The sequence below is a fragment of the Eptesicus fuscus genome, chromosome 6 (assembly GCF_027574615.1).
Source record: "Eptesicus fuscus isolate TK198812 chromosome 6, DD_ASM_mEF_20220401, whole genome shotgun sequence".
Classification (NCBI taxonomy): domain Eukaryota; kingdom Metazoa; phylum Chordata; class Mammalia; order Chiroptera; family Vespertilionidae; genus Eptesicus; species Eptesicus fuscus.
Window position 1 is genome coordinate 17,357,701 of NC_072478.1, and position 13,699 is coordinate 17,371,399.

The 13,699-nt window shown below is 52.9% G+C and overlaps 2 pseudogenes; one reads left to right on the forward strand and one right to left on the reverse strand.

Annotated features, from left to right (window-relative positions):
- On the reverse strand, nucleotides 1-1,561 carry LOC129149270 (heterogeneous nuclear ribonucleoprotein A1-like; annotated as a pseudogene).
- A 9,915-nt stretch (nucleotides 1,562-11,476) lies between these two features.
- LOC129149389 (bone marrow stromal antigen 2-like) lies at nucleotides 11,477-13,635 on the forward strand (annotated as a pseudogene).
- Nucleotides 13,636-13,699: the final 64 nt, after the last annotated feature.

Sequence of the window (13,699 nt, forward strand, 5' to 3'; positions counted from 1 at the left end):
TTAAAACCTTCTGCCACTGCCATAGCTACTGCTGCTGCTGCTGGAACCGCCACAGCCACCTTGGTTTTGTGGTTTGGCAAAGTATTGACCTCCCCCACCATGAGGGCCAGAGCTTCTGCCCCCCAAGTTTCCTCCTTTCCTAGGCCCAACATTTGAAGATTGATTGTTGTAATTGCCAAAATCATTGTAGCTTCCGCCACCTCCAACATGGCTTCCGCCTCCCAGGACCCAGGACCCTTCAGTCCACCGCCAAAGCCGCCTCCACCTCCTCCACTGTTACAGCTGTCACAGCTGCCACCCCCGCCATCGCCACTGCCCCGCTTTCCACAACCCTGTCCACCACTTCCCTAGCCTCTGCTTCCTGCAGAGTAACCAGGACCGCCGCCTCCATAACCACCATCATTACCAAATCCATGATAGCCATCCCCAGCGCCACCATGTCCACCGCCACCACGGCTGCCACCAGAGCCACCTCGACCACTGAGGTTTCCTCCACGATCAAAGTTGTCATTCCCACCGAAGCCACCTCCACGATCACCGCCGACCTTTCCAGGACCACGTCGGCCTCTTTGGCTGGCTGAAGCACGAGCCATCTCTGGCTTAGATGGGGCTTTCCTCCTTTCCCGTTGTGGCCATTCACAGTAGGGTATTTCTGAATGACGATCTTGCCTACAGAGTCACGGCCACCAAAGGCTACAAAAGCAAAGCCTCTCTTTTTTGCCACTGCCTCGGTCAGTCATGACTTCCATTTTCCCGTACTGTTCAAACTAATCTCTTAGGTGATGTTCTTCAGTGTCTTCTTTATTTTTTTCTTTTAAAATATATTTTATTATTTTTTTACAGAGAGGAAGGGAGAGGGATAGAAAGTTAGAAACATCAATGAGAGAGAAACATTGATCAGCTGCCTCTTGCACACCCCCTACTGGGGAGGAGCCTGCAACCAAGGTACATGCCCCTGACCGGAATTGAACCCGGGACCCCTCAGTCCGACGCTCCATCCACTGAGCCAAACCGACCAGGGCCTTTTTAAAAATATATTTTTATTGATTTTAGAAAGGAAGGGAGAGGGAAAGAGAGATAGAAACATCAATAATGAGAATCAGTGATCACCTGCCTCATGCACGCCCCCTACTGGGGATTGAACTCGCAACCCAAGTTGTGCCCTTGATCGGAATCGAACCCAGGACCCTTCGCTCTGTCCTCTGAGCCAAACCAGCTAGGGCCTCAGTGTCTTCTTTAATACCACCGACAAAACCCTTTTCACAGTTAAGTGGGCACCAGCTCTTTGAGAATCTTCTCTTGAGACAGCCCTCTTTGGTGCCACAGCTCCTCCGTCCACCTTGTGTGGCCTTGTATTCATGGCTGCACCCACTGCCTCCACAGTGGCATCATGACCAACCCAAAGCCTCTGGGCCTTTGGTGTTTGGATCTCTCATCACCACACAGCCTGTGAGCATCCCCATAGCGTGAAATGGCTCCTCAGACTCTCACAGGTTGTTTCAAAGCTCACACCTCCGATAAAGAGCTTCCGCCGCTGCTCCGGCTCATTGGGAGACTCAGACTTAGACCTGACGACTGCGGGAGGGGAAATGCCAACGATGCTTATTCCGCGTTCACCGGCAGAAAGGAGTGATCTAAGGAACGTATCTTATTATTTATTTTTTTAATCCTCACCTGAGGATATGTTTTTATTGATTTTAGAGAGACAGGAAAGGAGAGGGGGAGAGAGAGAGAGAGAGAGAGAGAGAGAGAGAGAGCAAGAGACAGAGAGAGAGCCTCCCACATGCACCCAGCTTGAACCTGCAATCTGGTACATGGTCTGACTGGGAATCAAACTCGCCACCTTTCGGTGCACAGGACGACGCTCCAACCAACTAAGCCACACTGGCCAGGGCTGTCCTGAGGTTTTATCTGTTTTCCCTCGGTGGGAATTTTAGGGGAAACCCCAGGGAAGGTCTCAGCAGAATATTCATTAGCTTTCCATGATGCAGAAGACCGAAAGAAGAAACCCAAGCGACGCTTAGAGACAAGGAGTCACACAGCTTTACTACGCCCGTGGTCTCAGCGGAGTCACCTCCAAACTCTGAGCAAACCAATATGGTGGAAGCCCCTCTTTTACCCCCTTTCGGTGTCTTTGTCCCCCCAATACGGACTGTACTTCCGGACCTTTTACTGGCTTTGCAGAAAGCCACAGGTGTTGGGGGTCTTGAGACCATACCTAAGGGCCTGGCCTGGTGCCAGCACTGATAACCCCCTCCAGGGGCTGTGTCATGGTTTATGGCCTCTATGAAATGAGAGCATTTAGGTAACAGGTCTTGCAAGAGCAGTTTGTGGAGAAAGGGGCAGTGACTTGATTATAGGTTACAAAGAATGTACATTAGGTTGCTGGCACAGATTCAGATTGCTAGCTCCTCCCTGCCCCCGACCCAAATATCAGGGTTACATTGGAATTACCTTTTTAGCTTTCTCATTCAGGTATATCCTTGAGTATGCCGATGCATCAAAATGAACTTGGTCAGTTTCACCTCTATCTTGGGTTTGTCTAGCCATAATTGGTTTTCTGGCTCTAATTGTTTTCTTCTGTTTGTTTGTTTCTTAAATCCTCATCCAACGATATTTTTTCCATTGTTTTTCAGAGAGAATAGGAGGGGGTTGCGGGGAGGTAAGGGGGGGAAGAGAGAGAGAGAGAGAGAGAGAGAGAGAGAGAGAGAGAGAGAGAAACATCAAACTTAAGAGACACATTGACTGGTGGCCTTCCACATGCACTCTCTGTCAGTGGCCAAGGATAAAACCCACAACCCAGGTATGTGCCCTTGACCAGGAATCAAACCCATGACACTTCCGTGCATAGGCCGATGCTCTAACCACTGAGCCCAATGGCCAGGCTTCAAATTGGTTTTGATTTGTTTGTTTGTTATCTGTTCCCCTGAGTAGGGTGAATTAAGGCATTTGCTCTTATTTATTTATTTATTTATTTATTTATTTATTTATTTATGTATGTATGTATTTACATAAAGGCAACATTTATTTGCTCTGCAGCTCTGTCCCCGTCCCCACCCCTGCCCCCAGCCCCTTGCCTTCAATCACTCATCTCATCTGTACAGACAACTGGTCAACCCAATCATGCTAATCCACTGCCAGAGACTACGTCCCGGCCCGGACATCTGGTCGACCCTCAAAAGCATTTGCTCTTAGATATCATTGGTTGGAGAGGAGAGATTCAAATCATCTGCTCCAGGGTGTCTTTGTTAGGAAGGATAGGGTCTTGTGATTTATTAGCTGGCAGCTAATAGCTCAGCCATTTGTTCAGCTATTTGTCTCAATTTCCTCATTTCACGTGTCAGGGAATTTTCCTAGTTTCTAACTAACCTGCCTCAGTACCAGTAAGAAACAGAGCGTGCCTGACTGGCCTTGAGGAGGAGACTGGAAACTTTTACTACCATGGGGCAGACTCTCCCCGGTACCCAGGAAAAATCACATTCTCAACCCACCCCTTGATTATAGGAAGGGAAGTTCTTATTACAATACTAGAGGCCCGGTGCACGATATTCATGCACAGGTAGGGTCCCTAGGCCTGGCCAGTGATCAGAGCCAATCCGGGCCTTCTGGCTGCCGGCTGGGCCTTCCTTTGTTCTGTGCTGCCCGTTGGTGGTCAGCGCACATCATAGCAAGTGGTCAACCTCACGGTCAGTTGAACTCCCGAGTGGACAGTTTGCATAGTAGCCTTTTATTATATAGGATGCTGTTCCTTCGTGAGAGGCTCCCCCTGCAGGAGTCTGTGTGCACTGCTAGGAGCTTTGCTCTGTGGGGTGCATCTGGTTTTTGCCCCCTTCCCAAGTTGGTACCCAAATGCTAGGGGAATTCTCTTCTTCTGTTGTCTTTGCCACAGCACCCAACCCATGTCTCTGGAGCCACAGATACATCTAACTCAAATGATAGCCCTGCTGGGGGGATGCCCAGAGTTTCATCCTGCTCCACTAGTACTTTTCTTCTTCTCACAGGGAACTTGCTGCTCTGATCCCCAGTCCCACATATGCCCTTTCTTTACCAGGCAGTATAAGGGATAGGGGCACTATGCCAGGTGGGAAATAAAAGTCCTCCAAAATTCCATGCCTGGCCAGTGTGTTCAGTGGTTAGAGCATCATCCCAAGCATAGAAGGGTTGAGGGTTCAGTTCCCGGTCAAGGGCATGTACCTAGGTTACAGGTTGGATCCCCGGCCCCGGTTGAAGGACATGCAGGAGGCAACCAATTGATGTCTCTCTCTCTCTCTCTCTCTCTCTCTCTCTCTCTCTCTCTCTCTCTCTCTCTCTCTCTCTCTCCCATCCCTTCCACTCTCTCAAAAAATCAATAGGAAAAAATATCTTTGGTGAGGATTTAAAAAAAGTCTTTCAAACTCCAAAATTCCTACAAAAAAAATTGTACCGTTCACATGTTCTAAGAGGTTAGATGTGCCTACACCTTGTCAATCACAGCCTCTAGGACAACGAGCATCGTACCCAACCATCAACTCCCAGAAACTTCATGGCGGTGCCTGGGTCTTGAACTGTCTGTGGGTTAACTGCCCACCCTCTTGCTTGCAGACGTTCCAGCAAAGTGTGCAGCGTGTCCTGCAGCAAAGGAAGTCCCCACAGGTCCCATGATCTCATCAGTGCAAGGGGCCCCTTTACTGATGAGGGGACATTGCTTGCCCAGAGTCCCACAGGAAGGCAGGGTGCTCACACACAGCCTTGGCCTCTGACCGCAGTGCTGGTCCCACGTTGGCCCTATAGTTTGAAGGCTAGCACAGCGCGGCTCAAATAGGTCCACTTTACCCAGGGCTCTCAACAGGTATCGCCAGACTCTCCTGAGGGGCATCCTAGCAGCAGCTCGGAAGCACCAACCTTTCCAAGGTAACAGAAACAGTCCAGGGACCAAACGAGAGCCCCACTGCCTCCCTCGAGAGGCTCTGTGAGACATATCGGGTGTACACCCCAATAGACCCTGATGCCCCATAGAATCGGCAGGCTATCAATGTAGTGTTTGTGTCCCAGTTGGCCCCAGATATTAGAAAAAAATTACAGAAGTTAGAAGGCTTTGAGGGGAAGTCACTTTCAGAACTGGTCAAGGTTGCCCAGAAGGTCTTTAACAACCGAGATCAGACTGCTAACCTAAACGCCAGAATGGCAAAGGTCCTTCTAGCCATGAATGAAGTGAAGGGACAGCAAAGAGGTACGGGAAGAAAAGAATGGGAGAAGAGAGGACAGAACCAAAAGACCCGGCTGGGGAAAAACCAGTGTGCCTACTGTAAGAAAGAAGGGCACTGGAAATGGGAGTGTCCTGAGCGGCCAGGGAATAAGGCAGCCCCGGTGTTAGTGGAAGAGGTGGACAGAAGGCGTCAGGGCTCTGTGGGCCCCCAGGAGCCCCGGGTAACCCTAAATGTGGGGAGCAAGCCAGTAGATTTTCTAATAGACACCGGAGCCACCTTCTCTGTACTGCAACACCCGGCCGGGCCAGTTCCTAAGGACAGAACTCCCATCCAGGGGGCCACAGGACGAGTAAAGTCTTACCCCTGGACACAAGCCCGGATTGCTAACCTCGGGGAAAAGACTGTTACCCATTCCTTCCTCGTTGTGCCTGAACGTCCCTATCCCCTCCTAGGGAGGGATCTGCTCATCAAACTCCAGGCCACAATTTCCTTTGAAGGAGGGGAGCCTCAGGTGCTTCTTCGGGGACCTCCTCCTCACTTGTCCCCTGGAGGAGAAGAAACACAGACTGCATGAAGGACCTTCGGAGGCCCCTCTGCGGGATCCTTACCGGGGGGTCTGGGCGGAAAGGAACCCACCCGGATTGGCAGCTCACAGACCCCCTATAGTGATCCAACTAACCAGTACGGCCACCCCAGTTAGAGTGCGGCAGTACCCTATGAGCCAGAAGGCGAAAGTAGGGATAGCAAAGCACATCCTAAGATTAAGGGAGGCCAGGATCCTGATTCCCTGCCAGTCGGCATGGAACACCCCTTTACTCCCCGTCCAGAAGCCTGGGACGGAGGACTTCAGGCCAGTCCAGGACTTTCGAGAAGTTAGTAAAAGAGTAGAGACTACCCACCCAACGCTGCCCAGCCCGTACACCCTCCTGAGCCTGCTCCGGCCTGAGCACCGATATTATAAGGTCTTAGACTTAAAGGATGCCTTTTGCTCTCTCCCATTGGGACCGCAGAGCCAGCCAATCTTTGCTTTTGAATGGACAGATCCAGAAGAGGGGGAGTCAGGACAGTTAACCTGGACAAGGCTTCCTCAGGGATTCAAGAACTCCCCTACCTTGTTTGATGAGGCTCTGAACCAGGACTTAAAGGGGTACCATCATAGTCACCCGGGCGTCACCCTACTCCAGTATGTCGATGACCTCCTACTTGCTACTGGGGACCAGGAGAAATGTCAACAGGCAACCCTGGACCTGCTGGTGACGCTGGATCAACTTGGGTACCGTGTATCGGCCAAGAAGGCCCAGCTCTGCCCAACCAAGGTAACGTACCTAGGAAACAACATCGAAGAAGGTAAGCGGACCCTCTCAAATAGTAGAGCTCGGGCCATCCTCTCAGTACCCACCCCAAAGACGAAGCGGCAGGTACGGGAATTCCTGCAGACTTTGGATCCTGGGTTTTGCTGAAATAGCCAAGCCCCTATATTCAGCTACAGGGGTAAGAACCCAGGTCTCTCCTGGACGGACGTAGAGGAAACGGCGTTCCAGAAGTTAAAGCAGGCCCTCGCGAGTGCTCCAGCCCTGGCCCTGCCTGGCCTCACCGAGCCCCTCCAGCTTTATGTGGCAGAACCTCAGGGGTTGCCAAAGGGGTACTAACACGAACTCTGGGGCCCTGGAAGAGGCCAGTTGCCTACTGGTCTAAGAGGTTGGACCCAGTGGCTGCAGGATGGCCAGGCTGTCTGAAGGCTATAGCAGCCACGGCCATACTGGCTAAGGAAGCCTCTAAACTGACTTTCGGCCAAGACTTACAAGTGGTTGCGCCCCACGCAGTAGAAACCCTACTGCACAGCCCACCTGAGCGCTGGTTGTCAAATGCTTGTATTACCCAGTACCAGGTGCTCCTGCTAGACCCCCCGAGAGTAAGCTTCTTGAAGACTACAGCCCTAAACCCGGCCACTCTCCTCCTCAATGAGGGAGCTAAAACTACCCTCCACGACTGTGAAGAGACCCTGACTACCCTAACCTCCTTGAGGGCCGACCTAACAGACCAGCCCATCTCCAACCCTGAGGAGACCCTGTTCACCGACGGGAGCAGCTTTGTGGAGGACGGTGTCAGGTATGCCGGGGCAGCTGTAGTTACACAAGAAAGAGTCATATGGGCACCATCCCTAGGACATGGGACTTCAGCACAGAAGGCAGAACTCATAGCCCTCACCCAGGCCTTACGGTGGGGAAAGGACAAGAGAATCAATATCTACACGGACAGTAGATATGCCTTTGCCACAGTGCATATACATGGAGCCTTATATCAGGAGAGGGGCCTCCTTACCTCAGGGGGGAAGGATATTAAAAATGCTCCAGAAATACTAAACTTTCGTTCAGCCATTTGGGGCCCTAAAGAAGTTGCAGTCATCCACTGCAAAGGGCATCAAAAGGACAATTTGCTGACAAAACGTCTAAAGAGACTGCAAAAAGACCAGTAGGGCCCCTAGAAGTGCTGGCAGCCATACCCACTCAGAATCTGGAGCCCAACCCCAGGTACACCCCCGAGGAGGAGGAGACAGCCAGGAGGTTACAGGCGAAGGAAACCACCAGTGGGTGGCTACAGTTACCAGATGGGAGACCATTAGTCCCAGAAGCCCTTGGATGGACCATCGCCTCCCAAACACACTGGAGCACACATCTAGGAGGAACTAAGTTAGCTGAGCTTTTAGGAAGAGAATACTATATCCCTGGGTTGCATAAAATGGCCCGGGATATAGCCAGGAGATGCCAGATCTGCGCACCAGTGAACCCAGGACCTCCGATAACCACCCCGCCAGGAACCCGGTTTCGAGCTTCAAGGCCTGGTGAACACTGGGAAGTCGACTTTACTGAATTGCCCAGTGGATTGGGAGGATCCCGATACCTCCTGGTATTTGTGGACACTTTCTCCGGCTGGCCAGAGGCATACCCGACCAGGGCGGAAACAGCACAGGTAGTAGTTAAGAAACTCCTCTCTGAAATTCTCCCCCGGTTTGGCCTACCTTTATTCATGGGGTCCGACAATGGCCCAGCGTTCATCGCTAAGGTAACCCAATCTTTAGTTAAGGCCCTTAAGGTCACATGGAAACTGCATTGTGTTTATAGACCTCAGAGTTCTGGACAGGTAGAGAGAATAAATCGGACACTTAAGGAGACCCTAACTAAACTAAAATTAGAGGCTGGCAAGAACTGGGTAAGTCTCCTCCCCTTTGCCCATATGTAAAAGGGCTGACCCCTTTTGAAATCATGTCTGGCCGTCCGCCACCTCTTCTCCTGCGCCTAAGAGAGGAAGGGCTAGCTGTGTTATCTAATAGAAATCTCCTCAGGTCTTTGCAGGCGCTCCAGAGCAGTACAGGGGCTGCAAGGCGGATCGTCAGGGCAGCACACCAGGAAGCCCACCCACCGCACCCGGACAGCCCACCTGCGTGTGCTCCTGGCCACCTGGTCTGGGTGAAGAGGCACGACCCAGGTACTCTTGAGCCACGGTGGGAAGGGCCATTCCAGGTCATCCTGAGCACCCCAACTGCCGTTAAGGTTGGGAGAAAGAAGCGTTGGATCCATCGGACTCAGGTCAAGAAAGCTGATGAGGCTGCTGAGAGATGGACAGCAAGGCGCACCGAGAACCCCCTTAAGGTCAGACTAACGTGGGACCCCACATAAGTACCCTTCTTTTATGCCTCCTCACCTGTGCAGGGAATACCCAAGCAATTGGAACCCCCCACCAAGCTCCAGTTTATACGTGGGAAGTTACCCGCACCCTAGATGGAAACACCATCGGTAGGGTAACCACCTCTGGAGTCCCCACAATTGGGGCTGACCTAGGTAAGATGTTTGGAGAAGGGTGGAATCGCCCTCCTACAGTAAGGGGTACGGGGTTATCTAGAGGAAATACCGGGTATGTTGCTACAAAAACCTATGGGTGCGGGACGCTAGACCTTGAGAGAGGACTTTGGAGAACCCAACGTTATATATGTCCTCGAGAAGGACCCCCCGGGTGTGGAGGTGAAGAGGACTATTTTTGTGCCTCGTGGGGATGTGAGACATCAGCCCTGTGGAAGACAGTTGACCCGACACTCCGGCTCACCCGGGTAGTAAGGCCAGGGGCCCCCACCGCTAATTTCACGATCGGGGACTGTAACCCGATTATTATCCAACCCTTAAACTGGAGGGCAGACTATTGGGAGGAGGTAAGACCTGGGGTATCCGGCTATGTCTCCGGCCGGGACCCTGGAGCACTTTTTTCCGTCAGAGACGGACCCTACCCCGGGCCCGAAACCCTGTGGGTCCCTTATGTCCCATTCTCCAACCCGAACCTCCGAGGCCCCCTAAGGTGACACAGGCCCCCGTGGTGACAAGGACCCCGGATGGAACAACACGGAGATGCCAAAACCAGCTCCAGGACGAACCGAGGCACCAGGAGAACTTAGGCTCCTACCGGAGACGTCCCATCGGGGCCTGCTGGGGACACGGGAGGCCATGTTCCGTTTCCTTAGTAAGACCTCCGCCAACATAACCAAAGGCTGCTGGCTGTGCCTAAATCCCGAACCCCCGTATTACGTGGGCATCGGGACAAATATTTCCTTTGGGCAGAATGCGTCTGAGATCCGTAATTATTCTGTCCAACGCCTGCCGGAAGGCCTCTGTGTGTGGGGACATCAATCCCGCCTTACTCTGGAGGACCTACAGGGGCTGGAACATGCATAGCCCCAGTGAACTACCCCTTGGGGTCCTCCCCATACTTGTCCTCATGCACTCAGGTAACAGAACTGCCTCAAGAGTATGATGAGTCCCTAAAGAGGTGTTTTGTAGCACCAGAGGGAACTCGGTGGGCGTGCAGCAATGGAATAGTACCTTGTGCCTTCTCCCCTTCTTTGCTTTCACCAACAGATCCTGGCATATGTATCCTTACTCATATCCTACCACAAGCATACTATTACTCTGGGGAAGGAGGTAGGGAACACTTAAGATTAGAACCTAGAAGGTATAAGTGGGCTCCTGTCCTGGTCCCCCTCCTAGTGGGACTAGGCCTGGCAGGAACTGCCGCTCTAATAACAGGACATCAGAACTACAGAGAGCAAGGACAACAGGTCGATCAGGACCTTAGCACCCTTGAAAAATCGGTAGGACAGCTAGAAGACTCCTTAAGCTCCCTAGCTGAGCGAGGTAGTCCTGCAGAACCGGAGGGGATTAGATTTATTGTTCCTAAAACAAGGAGGCTTGTGCTTGGCACTAGGAGAGGCCTGCTGTTTTTACACAAACCACTCCTGCGTCATCAGAAAGAGTCTAAGTCTACGAATCAACGATTTGAGCTCCCCCATTGCCTGGAGGCAGGATGCCTTAGGACAGAGGGAGGTGGAGTAGGTAACAATGGGTCGGTAGGTGTTTAGAGGGAGGTGGCCTTTCAAGCTCCAGACAAGAGTGCCCAGGCATTGCACCTGTGCCCTGAGTTTCTTGGCTGAAATAACTTTTGTCACCTTTGGGTTGTCATTGTAACTGTCCTAACTCCCTCTTGTGGATTCTGAGTACAAATTTGCTGTGACACCTGTGGTCTGCACTGCAGTTCGGCCTTTACCGAGGTGAAGTGCTGCAACTGTAGTCGCTGGCCAGCTTAATAAAGGCTCATAAATTTTGATCTCTGACTCTAGTGGTCGTCTCTTGCGGGTCGCCCCATAACAATCCCCATCCTGGTCATGTGGCTGCTGAGTGGCTTTAGGCAGTCGAGGCAGAAGGATATTCCTCCTCCGACACCCTCCATGGCCCCTCGGGTCCCCTGAGACAGCAGCAGGGATGCTGAGTGAGCTCCTGCTGGGTCACTACCCAGAGTGACACCAAAGCCAGCCTCTTGGGTGAGTCCCCGGCCCTGCCCACTCCCACCCCACTCACCTCTCAGCCTCAGTTTCCCCAGCTGGGGACTGGACCAATCATGGCTCTGCCTCTTCAGGTCACAGTCCACAGGCACACAAGGCTGGCATGCCCTAGGCTTCCCGTCACTGCCACTGTCCCCTTCAGGAACCCAGGAGAAGGGCAGGGCCTTACGATGGGGTGTCCTCTCCCACAGGAGCTCATGGGCCAGCAGCCAGCCCAGAAGGGCCAAGCCAGTAATGTAGCAGCAACAACACACCTCATTTCTGGAAATGGAAGTGAAAGCTAAACTGTCCTCTTCCTGCAGATGCCAGGATTTGGAAGTTTTTATTGGTCAGCATAGCTCTTATGCTAATAAGGGGGCAGGATCAGAAGTAGAAAGTTCTAGGTTTCTTTCTGGACTCCCTCCCAGTCTCCCCTGCATCCCTCACGATGGCATACACTGTTCGCTACACGGCCCTTGTGTCCACGGATGAGTTCCCCAACAAGCTGCGGGGCTGCAAGCTGCCAGGATGGGTGAAGATTGTGGGGATCCTGCTGGGCCTACTGGTGGTAGGTCTGTCTGTGGCAGTCAGCGTTTACGCTATCAAGGACAATAGCCGAGCTTGCAAGGATGGCCTCCAAGCTCAGCAGGAGTGTCGAAAGATCACCCACCTCCTGGAGCAGAATCTGACCCAGGCCCAGGACATCTTGCGGGAGACTGAGGCCCAAGCTGCCACTTGCAACCAGACTGTGGTAAGTGACTGCCCCTCCTAGAGAGGCCCTGTGCTTGGGAGGGCTCCCAGGGTCCAGGTGCTTGGGGACCCCCAGGGTCTAGCTGGAGATCGAGATAGACCTGGAAACTGCCCCAAGGCCCCTCCATGGAGAGCCTGAATTTCCCCACCAGGGTTTGTGGAGCTCAACTCCCTCTGGGGTGCCAGTGTGGGACCCCAGAGCACCCAATAAGGGGCCTCAGTATCTTCAGTCGCATGTGGATGAATCTGCAAACTCCAGGACACTGGTCTAGGGCAGCTGGGAACTCCCCCTGGGCACAGTCGTAGGGGGGCAGAAATCCCCTCAGGAGTTGGGATGGGGTCCCCACCAGACTCTGAAGAAGGCAGGGGCTTTTATTTTCTTCCTTTTTTAGTTTTTTTTTTTTTTAATTGATTTTAGAGAGAAGAAGGGAGAGAGCGAGAGCAACATTGATTTGTTGTTCCACTTATTGATGCATTCATTGGCCCTGACCAGGGATTGAGCCCACAACCTTGACATATTGGGATGACAATCTTACCAACTGAGCTCCCTGGCCAGGGCAAGGCAGGGGCTCTTGATACGTCCACTGCATCCCTAAGAGACAGCATTTTAACTGGAGTCCTGATATGGGCATCCTTGAAACTTTCACTGAACAACTAACTTGGGTGCAGAAATCCCACTCTGTTCTGGGCTTGAGGGGACTCTAACTCTTCTTGGACAATAGCCCAAGGGATATGGACATTTCTCCTAGGCTTTGGGCCAAGAGAGACTCCAAATTCCTAGGGGGGAGGGGCTTGAAACTCCCATTTTGAGAACCATACCCTGGGTGGGTGGGAGGCTGTGGCCATTCGTCAGGGTGAAAACAGGTTCAGAGAGGGTTGGAAGGAATCCTGAAAGGGGTTTGGGCCTGGGGAGAGGGGGCAGGGCCCAGGGACAGCAGCCAACCCCACCAGGGACAAGAACCCCAGTTTCCATGCACCCTTACTCTTCCATGGCATCTCAGAAGACCCTGAAGATGTCCCTGGAAGAGGAGAAGGCTGGGGGCGACAAGCAACAGGAGCTGGTGCAGAAGCTTCAAGGTGAGAAAAACACAGGCCCTGCTCCAGTAAGGGAGTTTGCAGGAGCAGGTCAGGTGTGAAGAGGAGGGAGGGGGAGGGCTTCAGGATTGGGGTTGGGCATGAGGCACAGGATCCAATCCAGTGGAAGTAGGAAGAGGCGGGCATGCCATACTTCCAAGGTGCACTTGCTCAAATGAGGGCGGGCTAGAGGCGGGGTCCTGTCCCGAGGTGGAGCCAGTTGAGGAGCATGGCTATGGTGCCCACACACTCTCTGTCCCTCCTTAGAGGACATCAAGTCATTGAAACAGTCGCTGCAGGAGAAATCCACAGAGCTGGAGAAGAAATCCGAGGAGCTGGAGAAGAAATCTGTGGAGCTGGAGCAACTAAGGTCAGGACACCCACCCACCCCAGGCCACACCCCTTCCTCCTTCCAACCCCAAGACCTAGGATCCCCTTGGCTCCGAAAATTCCCAATGCCCTGGGGACAAAGTGGGAGTCCCATCCTTGGCCCTCCAGTCACCCAACGCTGGGTGGCAACCGGCCCCTCTCCTGCCCCGTGACTTGGTGAGGAAGGACAGGAGATGTGGAGGGGCTTTCAGCCCAGCGCAGTGGAGCCAGGCCTGGCAGCCTGCTGAGTTGTCCCCATCTCCACCTCAGAAAAGAGAAGGAGGTCTTGGTCTCTGGCAAGGGCCCCACCAACTCCGGGATCACCTCTCCGAGGCCCCTGTGCTCCTGAGCCTGAGCCTTCAGGCTCTGCTGGCCTGAGTTCCCAGGAAGTCTGCAGGTGAGGAGGAGGACTGAAGAGGGATGGGAGGAGCTAAGGACAGTCAGGGCCTGGGTGGTG